The following is a 13276-nucleotide window of genomic DNA, read 5'->3' on the forward strand; positions in this document are numbered from 1 at the left end:
AGACCATGGAAGACCAACAGAGGGGCAGCCGCGCCACTGTTCCAGTAAGAGCTGAGGAGAGTCCCAGATGAGGGCTCGCCCAGCAGCCGCGGAGCAGAAGTCAGGGGGAGTTGCAGTGACGCGCCCGTGAGCTCCGCCGGCCCCCAGCTGTGCCTGAGTGACCGAGCCCCAGGCCGAGAGGCCGGGGGCACCCCACCTCCAAAGGGGCCAGAGCGAGCCCCAGGCCCCAGGCCCCGACAAGCGGCCGCCAAGGAGTGAGCCGGTGTGTACCCGGACGCCCACCCCCAGACACAAAGAACCACCAACACACCGACACCTGAGGGAGTCCGCCACCGGCAGGGGAAGTGGTGGTGGGTGGAGATAGGCCTCCAAACCTTGGAGGGCCTGAGGTGTCCCCAGAGAGGTGGCGTCTGATACCCAACCTGACATATAGACACAGACATACAGGCACACACAGACACAAACATCCATTCCCACCCTCATGCTCTCATATGCACTCACTCCACACTCAACCAACGTGGAGACAGACATAAAGAGACGCTGTACACACAATCACACTCCCCAAGCGTACTCTACAAACCGGGTCTAGGTACCCTTGCCCCTGGAGGGGGGAATTGCACCCAGACCCAGGTGGTGTTACCCTGGGTCTGGCCCTTTTTTCCTCTCCGGGCTGTAGACCCACACATGCTGACCGGGAGAAAGTCCTTCCCCCTTGCAGCGGGTATCATAAGCTCGCTTCTGCCGGGAGCCTGCATCTTGGAGAGCCTGCCTGGTCAACTGATGCACCTCTCGGAGCCGGGCGAGGAGGTTGTGGAGGTAGTCCAACCCGGGGTCCCCGCACACTTCCTGCTCGGGAGGGGATCCAAACACCAAGTCCACTGGGGTACGAAGCTCATGACCGAACATCAAGGCCGCTGGAGTGTACTTAGTAGATTCCTGGACTGCAGAACGGTAGGCCATTAGGACCAGGGGAAGGTGTTGATCCCAGTCACGCTGCTGGCGGGAGGTCAGGATAGCAAGCTGGGTGGCCAGGGTGCGGTTGAAGCGTTCCACCAACCCATCGCTTTGGGGGTGCAGTGGCGTCGTCCGGGTCTTCCTGATACCCAGCCGCTGACAAACCTCCTTGAACACCGCAGCCTCAAAATTCCGGCCCTGGTCGCTGTGCAGTTCCTCTGGTACCCCGAACCGGCAGAACATCTCGTTGACCAGACGCTCAGCAGTGGTAACAGCACTCTGGTCAGGGACTACATAGGCCTCAGGCCACTTAGTGAAGTAGTCCATGGCAACCAGGACGTAGCGGTTCCCCTGGTCAGTGGTGGGGAAGGGTCCCAGGATGTCCACACCAACCCGCTCCATGGGAGCCCCCACCTGATACTGCTGCAAGGGGGCATGAGAGCGTTGGGAAGGCCCTTTCTGAGCCGTGCAGGCATCGCACCGATGGACATGGAGCTCTACGTCCTGGCGACACCCGGGCCAGTAGAACCGAGACCGAAGTCGCCGCAGAGTCTTGGTAACTCCAAAGTGTCCTGCCCCCGCTGCACCATGGACCAGCTGGAGCACCCTGGACCGCAACTGTTGAGGTACCACGAGCTGGAAGACCTCACGGTGACCCCCGGGAGCCTGCCAGCGGCGATAGAGGAGGCCATTTCGGTTTGTGAGGTTGGCCCATTGGGAGTAGAGAGCCTTGGTCTCGAGGTCCAGTGCAGATACCTCTGGCCATGATGGTCTCTGACCGGCTCCAATCCAACACTGAACCCGGGAAAGGGCAGTGTCTTGGTTCTGGTCGTGTTGCAGCTGTTGGGGATCCATGGCCTCCAGACCCTCAGTATCCCCTGCGGCGGACTGGACCTGAAGACTGCTACAATGCCCACCTGGAACAGAGTCATTCTCAGGGCCGCCCTGTGGTGACGCGATCACTGAAGTCATGCCCTCCCGGTCCTCCAAGCGTTGGCAGTACCTGCACTGTTTTTCCTCACAAGGGCGTCGGGAAAGGGCATCTGCATTGGTGTGGAGACGTCCCGCCCGGTGACGAACCTCAAAGTGGTAATCTTGCAACGTCTTCAACCACCGGGCTAGCTGTCCCTCCGGTTCTTTAAAGCTGAGCAGCCAAGTGAGGGACGCATGGTCTGTCCGCAGGAGGAACTTCTTCCCGTAGAGGTAGGGTCTGAAATGGCGGAGACCCAGGATGATGGCCAGCAGCTCTCGACGGGTGACACAATAGTTCCTCTCTGGTCTGCTGAGGGAATGGCTGTAGTAGGAGATGACCCGCTCCCCCTCAGGGCCTTCCTGCGACAGTACAGCCCCCACCCCTGTGTTGCTGGCATCAGTGTCCACAACAAAAGGGAGCTGCAGGTCTGGGTAGGCTAGCACCGGTGCCTCAACCAGTGCAGATCGGAGCCGATCAAATGCCACGGCACTGTCCTCACTCCAATGGAACTCCCGGCCCTTCTGTGTGAGCCAGTGCAGGGGGCTTGCAATGGTAGCAAAGTCCTTGACGAAACGTCGGTAGTATGATGCCAGGCCAAGGAAGCTCCGCAACTCAGCAGTGTTGCCCGGAACGGGCCAGTCTTTCACAGTGGCCACCTTCGCAGGGTCAGTGGAAACCCCTGCTCCGCTCACAACGTGACCCAAGAAGGTCGTCTCCTTTCGGAAGAGGTGGCACTTTTTGGGGTGGAGGCGAAGGCCAGCCTGGCGGATAGCATGGAAAACAGCAGTCAGGTTAGCCAAGGCTTTCTCGAAGTCTGTCGCGTGGACGAGGAGGTCATCCAGGTAGACCACACAGCGGTCGCGGGGGATGTCAGCCAGAACCCTCTCCATTAGGCGCTCAAATGTGGCTGGGGCATTGCAGAGGCCGAAGGGCATCACCTTAAACTGCCACAGTCCCTGGCCAATGGAGAAAGCAGTCTTTGGGCGGGCCTCTGGCGTCAGCTCCACCTGCCAGTAGCCACTGCGCAAATCGAGGGAACTGAACCAGCAGGACCCAGCAATGTCGTCGAGGGCATCGTCAATCCGGGGCAATGGGTAGGAGTCCTTGAGTGTGATGCTGTTGAGTAGACGATAGTCGACACAAAACCGCCAGGTACCATCCTTTTTCCGAACCAGTACAGCCGGGGCTGCCCAGGGGCTGTTTGAGGGTTCGATGATGCCCGCCTCTGCCATTTCCCTGATCTTCTGCTCTGCTGCGGCACGCTTGGCAAGGGGAAGGCGACGAGGGCGGAGGCGGATGGGCCGTGCATCCCCAGTGTCAATGTCATGTTGTACCAGGCTGGTTTGCATGCAGTCCTCATCCTTGGCTGCAAAGATGTCGGCAAACAAGTCAAGTATCTCTCGCAGCTGCTATCGCTGATCAGCCTGGAGACCCTCGCAGCTCCTCTGGTATAGGTCCTCGACAGCTTGCTTGGTCTCTGCAGACAGTTGCGGTACTGCTGGTGAAGGGGAGGCCCCTTCCCCCGCCAGCGACAACAGGTCCTCAGGCTTCCTGACGCTGGCTGAAAAAGTGGAGGCAGGCAGCGGGACTTCCTCTGTGGTGTGGAGCTTCACAGCCTCCGTGCCCAGGTAAAGGATTGCTCGGGACACGTCCACTGTGGCCTCCCATTTGGCTAGCAGGTCCAGGCCAATGATGCATTGGTCCTGGATGCTGGCTAGCCAGAACTGGTGGTCCACGGTGCAGTTAGCAACAGTCACTGGGAGGGATCTTTCCCCCTTAACTTTGGCACGCTCCCCCGTGACTGTGGTGATGTGGAGCTGAGTAGGCTGCCAACCCTGCGGTATTGGGCCATCAGTACCAGGGAGGACTCCAGCCTGTACCAAGGAAAGCGTGGATCCAGTGTCTATCAGGGCTCTACAAGGTCACAGTCCAGATACAGTCCCCGTGTCTGGCCGAGCCGGCCAACCCGCAAGTGTGATTCGGAGGACAGAGTGGTGGCAGGGGGCAGTTCCTCCGTTGTGCCACCCCGCCTTAGTTTAAAGGCAGCTGGGGTGCCAGGCTTTGTGGGCTTGGTGCTGGACAGTAGCGTGCGATGTGGCCTGGTTCTCCGCACCGATGGCAGGTACCCCTGGATTGGCCTCCTGCTCGCCTATTCCCTCGCCGAGATCGCCAGGGTGGTGTGTTGGTGGTTTGGCAGGCCTCCTCCTCCTGGTCACTCCTTTCGTAGTCCGTTTGGCGCACTTGGTGACTTATGCCAGGGCTGTGTGCACCTGGGCTGAGCACATGCTCCACTCTTTCGGCCTCAGTTAGAGCTGCCGCCAGGGTTTCTGGTGCATGCAGACGGATGTGCTCTTGTAGTCGTTTTGGCTGGAGACCCCGGACAAAAGCCTGGAGGGCAAGCTCTTCTTGTGCTGCAGCATCAAAAGCAGGGTACCCTCTACGTGCATAAAGACGTAGGTCGGCAGCATAGGCACCCAGACTCTCCTCTTGTCTCTGTGGGCGGCTAGCAAGTTTATCTCGGGCATCATCTGCATGTGTACGGAGGCCAAACCTGCTCTGCATTGCTCTGGCAACAGCAGGCCAACTTAAACGCTCTTCTGGCTGAAGATCTGTGAGGATCTGCAGGGCCCTGCCTTCCAAGGCGAGGGCGACTTGGACAGCTGTTTCCTCTGTTGACCATCCGTTTAGCTGAGCAGCCAGCTGTACCTGGATAAGGTAGGTCTCTGGAGGTGCCTCCCCATTATAGCGTGGCAGCTTCATGCTCCCCCGAACAGGAGCCGCTGATGGCAGCGGCGGCTGCACTTGGTCCTGGAGACAGTTGGCGTTGTCCCCCTTGGCTGCCATCAGTGAGGGTGTGCTGCTCCCAGGCATCACCATGAGTGGAGGCTGGCTGGTTGCTCGTGGTCTTGGAGCCTGCAGCATGCCTTGGCGGCTCCGACAGCTCCCCAGTGGGCGGGGGTGTGAGGCTCCATCTGGTAAGCCCCACAGATCTTCCCCTGGCTGGCTTGCTGCTGCCCGGGGCTCTCCCCGCTTCTTCGATCGTGCTCCATTCACCGCTTCCAGGTGAGTGATAAGCTCCTCAATCTTCCTCAGCTCCTCTTCCTCTTTCAGAATAGTGGCCATGCTCTTGGAGTCCCACTTCTGACACCAATGTGGCATGCAGAGGAATCTTTACAAAGAAGCTCACAGAGAGAGATCAAGCTTGTTATTCAACCCCAAGCTGGTAGGGGGAGTTCTTTATTACAACACTTGCTGATGCTACACTGTGCTTCGAGGGTCATTAACAGCATAACAGAACTCACTTATGGTTGCATTCATTCTATAAAACAATAACTGTAAGTGACTTTGAACCGCAGTACAAACACAACATTCAAGATAACAGTTAAAAGTAGTGTAACCATAAACAATAAAACAAGAACATCTAAATAGCAGCACATGTCCCAAGGCATGATGGGAGAGAACTAGCTGTTCCCCCAACACGCCACAATATTATTAGTCCTAATGCCAGCATGATTCTTCATAATGCCTGCTTTGAAATACTGAACTTTAAAATTTACCTGATGAAAGATAGTTTACAGTGGCACTCTGTCAGGATCATTCTGACTGTAAGATCACTGTATTAATCTGAATCCTTCTGAAATGTGCTGTGAATGAATGCTGATGCAACTCACTGTGGGAAAGCTGTTAATAAAATGAATCTGTGACACATGCAACACATTCACAGAGGAAGAGGACACAAAGGGAGGACATGCAGAGGCTGTGTTGAAGTCAGAAATCCAAATCTTTATTAAAAAACAGGCGGCGGTTACAAACAGGAAGACAAGCAGTCCATCAAACAGTCTACAGGGTCAAACATTCAGAGAATTCAAACAGCAGTAAAAAATAACTGGACACTGAAAAACATAAAGCAATGTGTGACGCAATAAAAGGAAGCAGCGCAGTATATTCACTGAATTATCATCAATTACAAAAGAGAAAAATGACGATTTCTAAGGATTATTTTCTTAAATGCAGTTAGAGTGTGGCTGGTAAAGATGGAAACATACAGAATGTAAACTGTGTGAGTTTGGTGAACTTTGTTAGTAACAAATGAGGTAAAAAAAAAACAACCCCAAAACAGACAAAACACAGAAAGAGGCTCTCACTATTCATTAATAATTAGAAAGAAACATTCTGGTCGTGGATTTTTACAGTCTTAGTTCCGCTCGCTGTCATCATTATAATCATCATGACCAATGGCGAGGTCCTGAGGTGGGTGGGGCTGTCTCTGGTGATGTCACCATGAAGGAACAGCATCTGGCACGTGTTGGTGAAACATCTCAGTACACTGGTGTAGTTTCCTCTCCAGCTGTTTGACATGTGACACTTGAACATTAAGGGGAAGAAGAAGAAACAGTGTTAGGTCAGGTGACCACATGGTTTCTAAAGTAACTGACAGGAAGTAACCAGGCCGTTAGAAATGGATGGCATGTGTTTAGAGTTACTGTAGTTGGGTAACTCTACTTACCAAAAGCAGAAGCACACAGATGAAGGATCAGATGCTGAATGTTGCAGGAACATGCTCATGTGTGGTGGTCATTCAGTGCTGCAGGTTAGACAGTCCAAGACTGATATGCTGCCCATCTGAGAGTTTGAAAACACACATGCAAAGATTTATTTTGTGTTACAGTCAAAGTTGGATGTTCATTTTTGTCCTTTAAAAATGTTTGTGTATTTGAAAGCACTAACATTTAAGGATGACTTGGATCGTCTCCTTTAAAGGGGAGACAAGTGTGTCCACGGATCCACGTCACTTTACCTGGATGATGACTCCTCCCCCCTCACTCAGAAACACTCCTAATATAACCAAGCAAATAAATAATATTGAAGATTTACTTACATCATTACAAAAACAGCAAAAACATCTCCCTTTGATTCTATTGCTTCATTCCTGCTGAACATCAGGCAACAAATATCTCAATAAATCACAGTAAAATGTAAAGCACATGTTTTCTCTGCTTTGTCAAACCTCTGCAGAGCCTCTGTCAAGAAAAACACATCTGTAAGCATAAAACAAATATACATTTCATAACACGTCACTGGACAAACCTCGGTCAGTTGATTTCCTCTGTGCAGTGCAGACGAACATCAGTCAGCGAGTCAAGGTGGTGAGATGGACTGGTGTCCTTTGTGACTCTGCTGGTTCTTCTGAGGAAACACCACCGTCTCTCCACACCGTCACTGCCTTTGCCTCCGCGAACACATCGGACTACAAACACGCACATTACCAACTCCGGAAGACGATCAAAGCAGCCAAACGTGAGTACAGGGACAGGGTGGAAAAACAGTTTGACAACCCTCGGAGTATGTGGCAGGGACTGAACACGATCACAGACTTTAGAGGGAAAACCAGCACACCGCAGACCACGGCCTCTCTGTGTGAGGATCTAAACGTATTCTACGCTAGATTCGACACAGCGAACACCATGAGACCGGACAGTGTGCGCACCGCGGATGACGTCAGTGCGCACACTGTGTCTGAGGAGGATGTGCGGAGGTGCTTCAGGAAGGTGAACGCACGCAAAGCTACTGGTCCGGACGGGATTCCCGGCCGCGTCCTCAAGTCATGCGCGGCTCAGCTGGCTGGAGTGTTCACACACATCTTCAACCTTTCCCTCTCTCTGTCTGTAGTCCCAGCCTGCTTCAAAATGGCCACCATCGTCCCTGTACCCAAATCCTCCACCATCTCCTCATTGAACGACTGGCGACCTGTAGCCCTGACCCCCATCGTAAGCAAATGCTTCAAGAAGCTGGTCAGGGACTTCATCTGCTCTGCACTACCCGACTCACTGGACCCTCTACAGTTCGCATACCGCCACAACAGGTCCACTGATGATGCCATAGCCCTGACACTACACACTGCCCTGTCACACCTGGAGAAGAGAGACACGTATGTGAGAATGCTGTTTGTAGATTACAGCTCAGCATTCAATACCATCGTTCCCTCGAAGCTGGACAGGAAACTGCAGGATCTAGGACTAAGCAGCTCCCTCTGTAGCTGGATCCTTAGCTTCCTGTCTGACAGACGCCAAGTGGTCAGACTGGGCAGCATCACCTCATCCCCCATCACACTGAACACTGGTGCTCCACAGGGGTGTGTACTGAGCCCTCTCCTGTACTCACTCTACACCTACGACTGCACGGCCACTAACAACTCCAACATCATTGTGAAGTTTGCGGACGACACTACAGTGGTGGGTCTTATCACCAACAGTGATGAGACAGCTTACAGGGAGGAGGTCAGCGCCCTGACCCACTGGTGTCAAGACAACCATCTCACCCTCAACGTCGCAAAGACAAAGGAGTTGATAGTGGACTTCCGGAGGTGCAGAGAAGTACACACCCCCATCACCATCAACGGCGCTGCTGTGGAGAGAGTGAGCAGCTTCCGGTTCCTTGGCGTACATCTGGCTGAGGATCTTACGTGGTCAGTACACACAAACAAAACAGTGAAGAAGGCGCAGCAGCGCCTCTTCTTTCTCAGGAGACTGAAAAGATTCGGCATGAGCCCCCGCATCCTCAGGACCTTCTATCACTGTGCCATTGAGAGCATCCTCACTGGATGCATCACCACCTGGTATGGCAACAGCACCGCCTACAACTGCAAAGCTCTCCAGCAAGTAGTGCGGTGCTCTGAACGGATAATTGGAGGTGAGCTTCCCTCCCTCCAAGACATCTACAGGAAGCGCTGCCTGAGGAAAGCGGGGAGGATCATCAAGGACTCCAGTCACCCCAGTCATAAACTGTTCAGACTACTTCCATCAGGAAGGAGGTTCTGCAGCATCCGGTCCCGAACCAGCAGACTGAGAGACAGCTTCTTCCATCAGGCCATCAGACTGCTGAGCACTTCATAGACACCTCAGCTTCACTACTGGAACTTCAACATTATGCACTCCACACTGTACAGTAACGCCACTGTTTTGCACATATTCAACTCTGTATATTTTATATATTTTATTTATTGTTTACTCTATTTAATTTGTAAAATATGTGTACACACACACACACACACACACACACACACACACACACACACACACACACACACGTAGAAAAATATTTAGTATACACATCCAGAAATGCATATACTATTATATATTGTACATATATTTATTAGTTTCAGATGTAGCCATTCTTGTATTTTGCTTGTTTACATTATTGTATTTGCACAACTCTGTTGCTTGTGAAGCTCGCACACAAGAATTTCACTCACATGTGCTGTACCAATGTACCTGCACATGTGATGTGACAATAAAAGTGATTTGATTTGATTTGTGAGCACAAACTGCTGCTCTGCCAGCATGTAGGAAATCAGATATCACACACACAGGGGTGAAGAAACATTAGAGCTCAACTTTGGATACTTTAGATCTAAACAGATCAAACTAGCTCTTAGTTTCAGCAATCAGTGAGCAGACAAACAATGATACCAAACTGATTCTGTATGAATACAATATGGTATTTTCAATACAGCTGTCAAATTAATTTATTAAAACTAATGCAGATATATGTATATTTTTTTGATAAATTAGTTTGTTAAATTATAAGAATATATATATTTTTTCATTTAACAATTGCAACTGAAAGAAATTAAATATTGAACAAAAATATATTGTCACATTCTGAGCATGCTCAGCACGCTGACAGACTTGAAGTTGCTACAGATTTTAAGAAGTGATAATTATAGGGAAGAAACTTCTCTTTTTCATCCGTTTAATCAAACATTTGATGCCTCAGCTGTCTCAGTCCTGTAGCGTTCTGCAACTACAACTAACCTGAGGCTTGGATTTGGCTGCAGGTGCCCCTGTACATCCTTCTCAGCAGCACACATGTGGATACCATTTAATCCCACTTCTTCCTGAGCTTTGCTTCATCACAAGACCAAAGGTGGCATCCTGTGTCACAGTCTTATCATCATCCAGAAGAAACACTTGAAGAAACATCATGGAGAAGAAACATTTACGCGCCTCCTGGTTTTGTTTTCTGATCCTGTAAAAAGACTGAGGACAACAAAGCCCAGAGAACACGAGATACACAACATCCAACATTCAGACTCAACAGCCTCCATAAATGAAGAGCACCAGGTTGGTTCAGTTATAGTAGATATAAGCATACTTCACATTACTGGGTATGAATAATAATGAGGAGGCAAACTTTGAAGATGCAGAGCATGATGTCCCATCATCAGACTGTAAACAAACATCCACCAGGCTTCTTTGTTGCCAAAATAGATGATTCTCCCATCAGGGATCAGTAGCGTGTATCAACCTGTGGTATAAGCAGCAGTCACTGAAATATTACTGTTTCAGATAAGAAATCTAGCACATAAAAGCCAGGGTGGGAGGGATCTCTGCAAACTGACTTAACTCTGCAAGTGTGAAGCTCAACAAAAATCTGACTCTCCAGTCACTGACAAACAAAAACTCCAGCTGGGAGATAGAAAACGCTGTCTGGGTCCTGCTGGATGTTGCTGATGTTGCTGGTCAGAGTCCCACATTAGCAGAGTGCTTCTTTGTCCCACTGACCCATGTGGACAGCGACTGTGGAGAACTGTTCTGGAAAACAGAAAAGAGAATTAAAATAACAAAAAGCCAAACAGGATTTCCACAAAGACTCTCTTGGAATCAGCAATCAAAAAAATCACTGGTTCATATTTCAATTAAATATGAACAGGTTCCTTAAATGTACGCAGTTCAGATCTGATTTAATTTAATTTCCTTCACACAGCACATTCGTCCAGGCTGGCAGGTAAACATAGAATTAATCTCAGGTAACATGACTCATAGTAGAGATTCAGTAAGAAAGATTGCAGGCTCTAATATTATTACCACACAATCCAAGGACACACCAACAGCTCAGATTTGTATAACTATTTAAACAAATGTCTTCTGAATATTCAATTCAGGTTCACAGTGGGAGGGGGGGAGGTGTCGTGGAATTTTTAAAATAAAGTCTGCAACACAGAAAGAGCTGTGATCAAGCTATTTATTACTGCACCAACACACATCAAACATCACAGTTCAGTCATGTCAGCGCTGCCACAGAAGTGGTGCTCCTACTCTTTTATGCATTCCAAGGAAGAGGGAGGAAGTTACAAACTGATCCTACCACACTTCAACGGATCAATGGTTATGCTGTCTTGTGCCCTTGGCCTTATCAGCACCTGTAAAGGGAGTTGTTTTCTCAAACTGCTGACGCTGAAGTAAGTTCATCTAGTTTTAGAAACTTTCACTGAACAGTAACAGTGTCACAACTAAGCATATGCATAAGCACTTAAATACTTTAAATGAGAATAACAGAAAATTTCTATTAAAAAGGCTAGAGCCTGTCCCAGTAGTCATAGGTAGAGCACACCTGGACAGGTCACCAGTCTGTCAGAGGACTAACACAGAGACAGACATCAGAGTAACAAATCTATTTAAAATTAATGTAAGTTTGCTGCAGCTGTATGTATGAACATGTGTTTCTGTGCTCACAGTCCACCTCTCAGGAACCTGCAGTTCACTTTTAGTCAACTTTAAACAGACCTCACAAAAGGCTGATGTGGCTGGATCAGTAGTCTGATTTAAGTACGATACCTTTGGCCAGGGATTAATCTGGTACATCGCTTCACTGCAGTCTTACGTATTTTCCCCACACCTGAATAAAAAATACTGATATATACAAATAACAGCTTCAGCTGATGCAGCCTGACTCAATCCTAGATGTTCAGCACACAGAGACACAGAGGTGCCGTTTAAAGTTTAGTGATAACCTGAGTCACTGATCATTTGCAGTATTACAGAGTCTGGCAGTCTTTGCATGATGTCCACGTCACTGTAAGTTTCTAGCAGACTCTCAGGTGTGACAGGTGTGCCAGCAGGAAAGAGTAATAATAACCTGCATCCTGAGGTTTGTCATCCAGGATTAAAGGAGCCAGGCTTTGTTCACACAGCTAGGATTGTATTTTACACTGACCCTGGGTCAGTATAAGTATCATACAGTTTAAACGAAGCACTGAAACTTGCACATATTTATTACAGATGCACTGAAGCTAATCGAGATATTTGCTGTCAATCTGTGGCTGCGATTAAACACTTTACTGAAAACTTTATTAACTAGTAACTTCATCAGTCATGACAGAAGCTAATATTTCTGTGCTAACATCGTTTAAACAGTAACAGCTTTACTCCAATATAAGCTAACGTTTACACCGTAACTTTAAGCTAGCACCATAAAGACGGTAAAACACGTAATAATATCTACAAATGCATCTTAAAGCTGTTATATTAGCACTCTGTGTATTACTAACATAACCACATTAACATTACTGACACTCGCTGACTTTTAATAGTCATTCTATAAATGCTGTCCGTTTAAATGGTCTTACCTGTACACACTGCATATCCACCGGATTCCAGCCAGAGTGGATTCTGGAGTCTTCCCACGCTCCTGTTAGTGATCCTCCATCTGGATGGATGAGAACAACCTTCTGAACAATCTAGCAGGAGATGGCCCATATCTATGGGACTGGTTTGTGCTAATAACGCTAATGTATGGACTGATAACAGCCGAAGCGGGTGAATAAAGTCACCCAGTAGCTAGCTGTGCCATTACCCAGCATACACCACTCCCTCCGTAAATGCAATAAACGATACAAAAGTATGGTTCTACCTGTTTTTCAGGTAGTTGTTTACATTATATAATTTATTGTGTTCTGTATACGTCACTACAATGTGATTTGGAAAATGTCTAAATATACCGACAACAGGCACTTCGGCAATCTCTTCAATCGGAGGACCCTTCACGTCAATTCCCGACACGTCCATAAGTGAAGCAGAGGGAGCCTGACCATGCGTCACACGTTTGACGAGTTGGGAGTGAGAACGTGTTGCCTCTGCACGTCCTCCTGTCTTTTGTTTAGTTGGCTTAGTTTGTATATCCTTATTATTTCTTTTTGCAAAAACTGGCTTGTATAGTTTATAAGAGCACCTTTTCTCTGTTAATTCTGTCAATATGTATATAGAGCTGCAGAACACACAGCAGGGAGCTGAAATACATTGATCTTTAACCTGGATTTTGTCAGGTAACTGTGACGGTCAGGCGGGAGCTGTTTGATGAGCTGACATGGTGTGACCAGCTATACTCTGCTGCCCTTTAACGTCTTATCTTTTTAATCCATACGTACTTTAAACTGTCCTCTCATTCACCTCAGATACCCCTTCTGACCTGCCGAGAGTATGAGTGAGTCCAGCATTGTGTAACGTTCAGCTTCCAGAGAGCTCAGCTCACACACAAAGATCACAGCAGCGTGATGGCACATTTAAAGCA

General features: G+C 49.1%; 1 long non-coding RNA gene across 1 annotated transcript; it reads right to left on the reverse strand.

Annotated features, from left to right (window-relative positions):
• Positions 1-5984: 5984 nt before the first annotated feature.
• Positions 5985-6763, reverse strand: LOC146646266 (uncharacterized). Its single transcript, XR_014908943.1, has 3 exons — positions 6656-6763; positions 6435-6550; positions 5985-6292 (listed from the first exon to the last, which is right to left on the reverse strand). It is a non-coding gene; the product is annotated as an uncharacterized LOC146646266 (long non-coding RNA).
• Positions 6764-13276: the final 6513 nt, after the last annotated feature.

The sequence above is a fragment of the Rhamphochromis longiceps genome, linkage group LG19 (genome assembly GCF_057381845.1).
Source record: "Rhamphochromis longiceps isolate RC_006_pf linkage group LG19, R_longiceps_female_GT1.1, whole genome shotgun sequence".
Lineage (NCBI taxonomy): Eukaryota > Metazoa > Chordata > Actinopteri > Cichliformes > Cichlidae > Rhamphochromis > Rhamphochromis longiceps.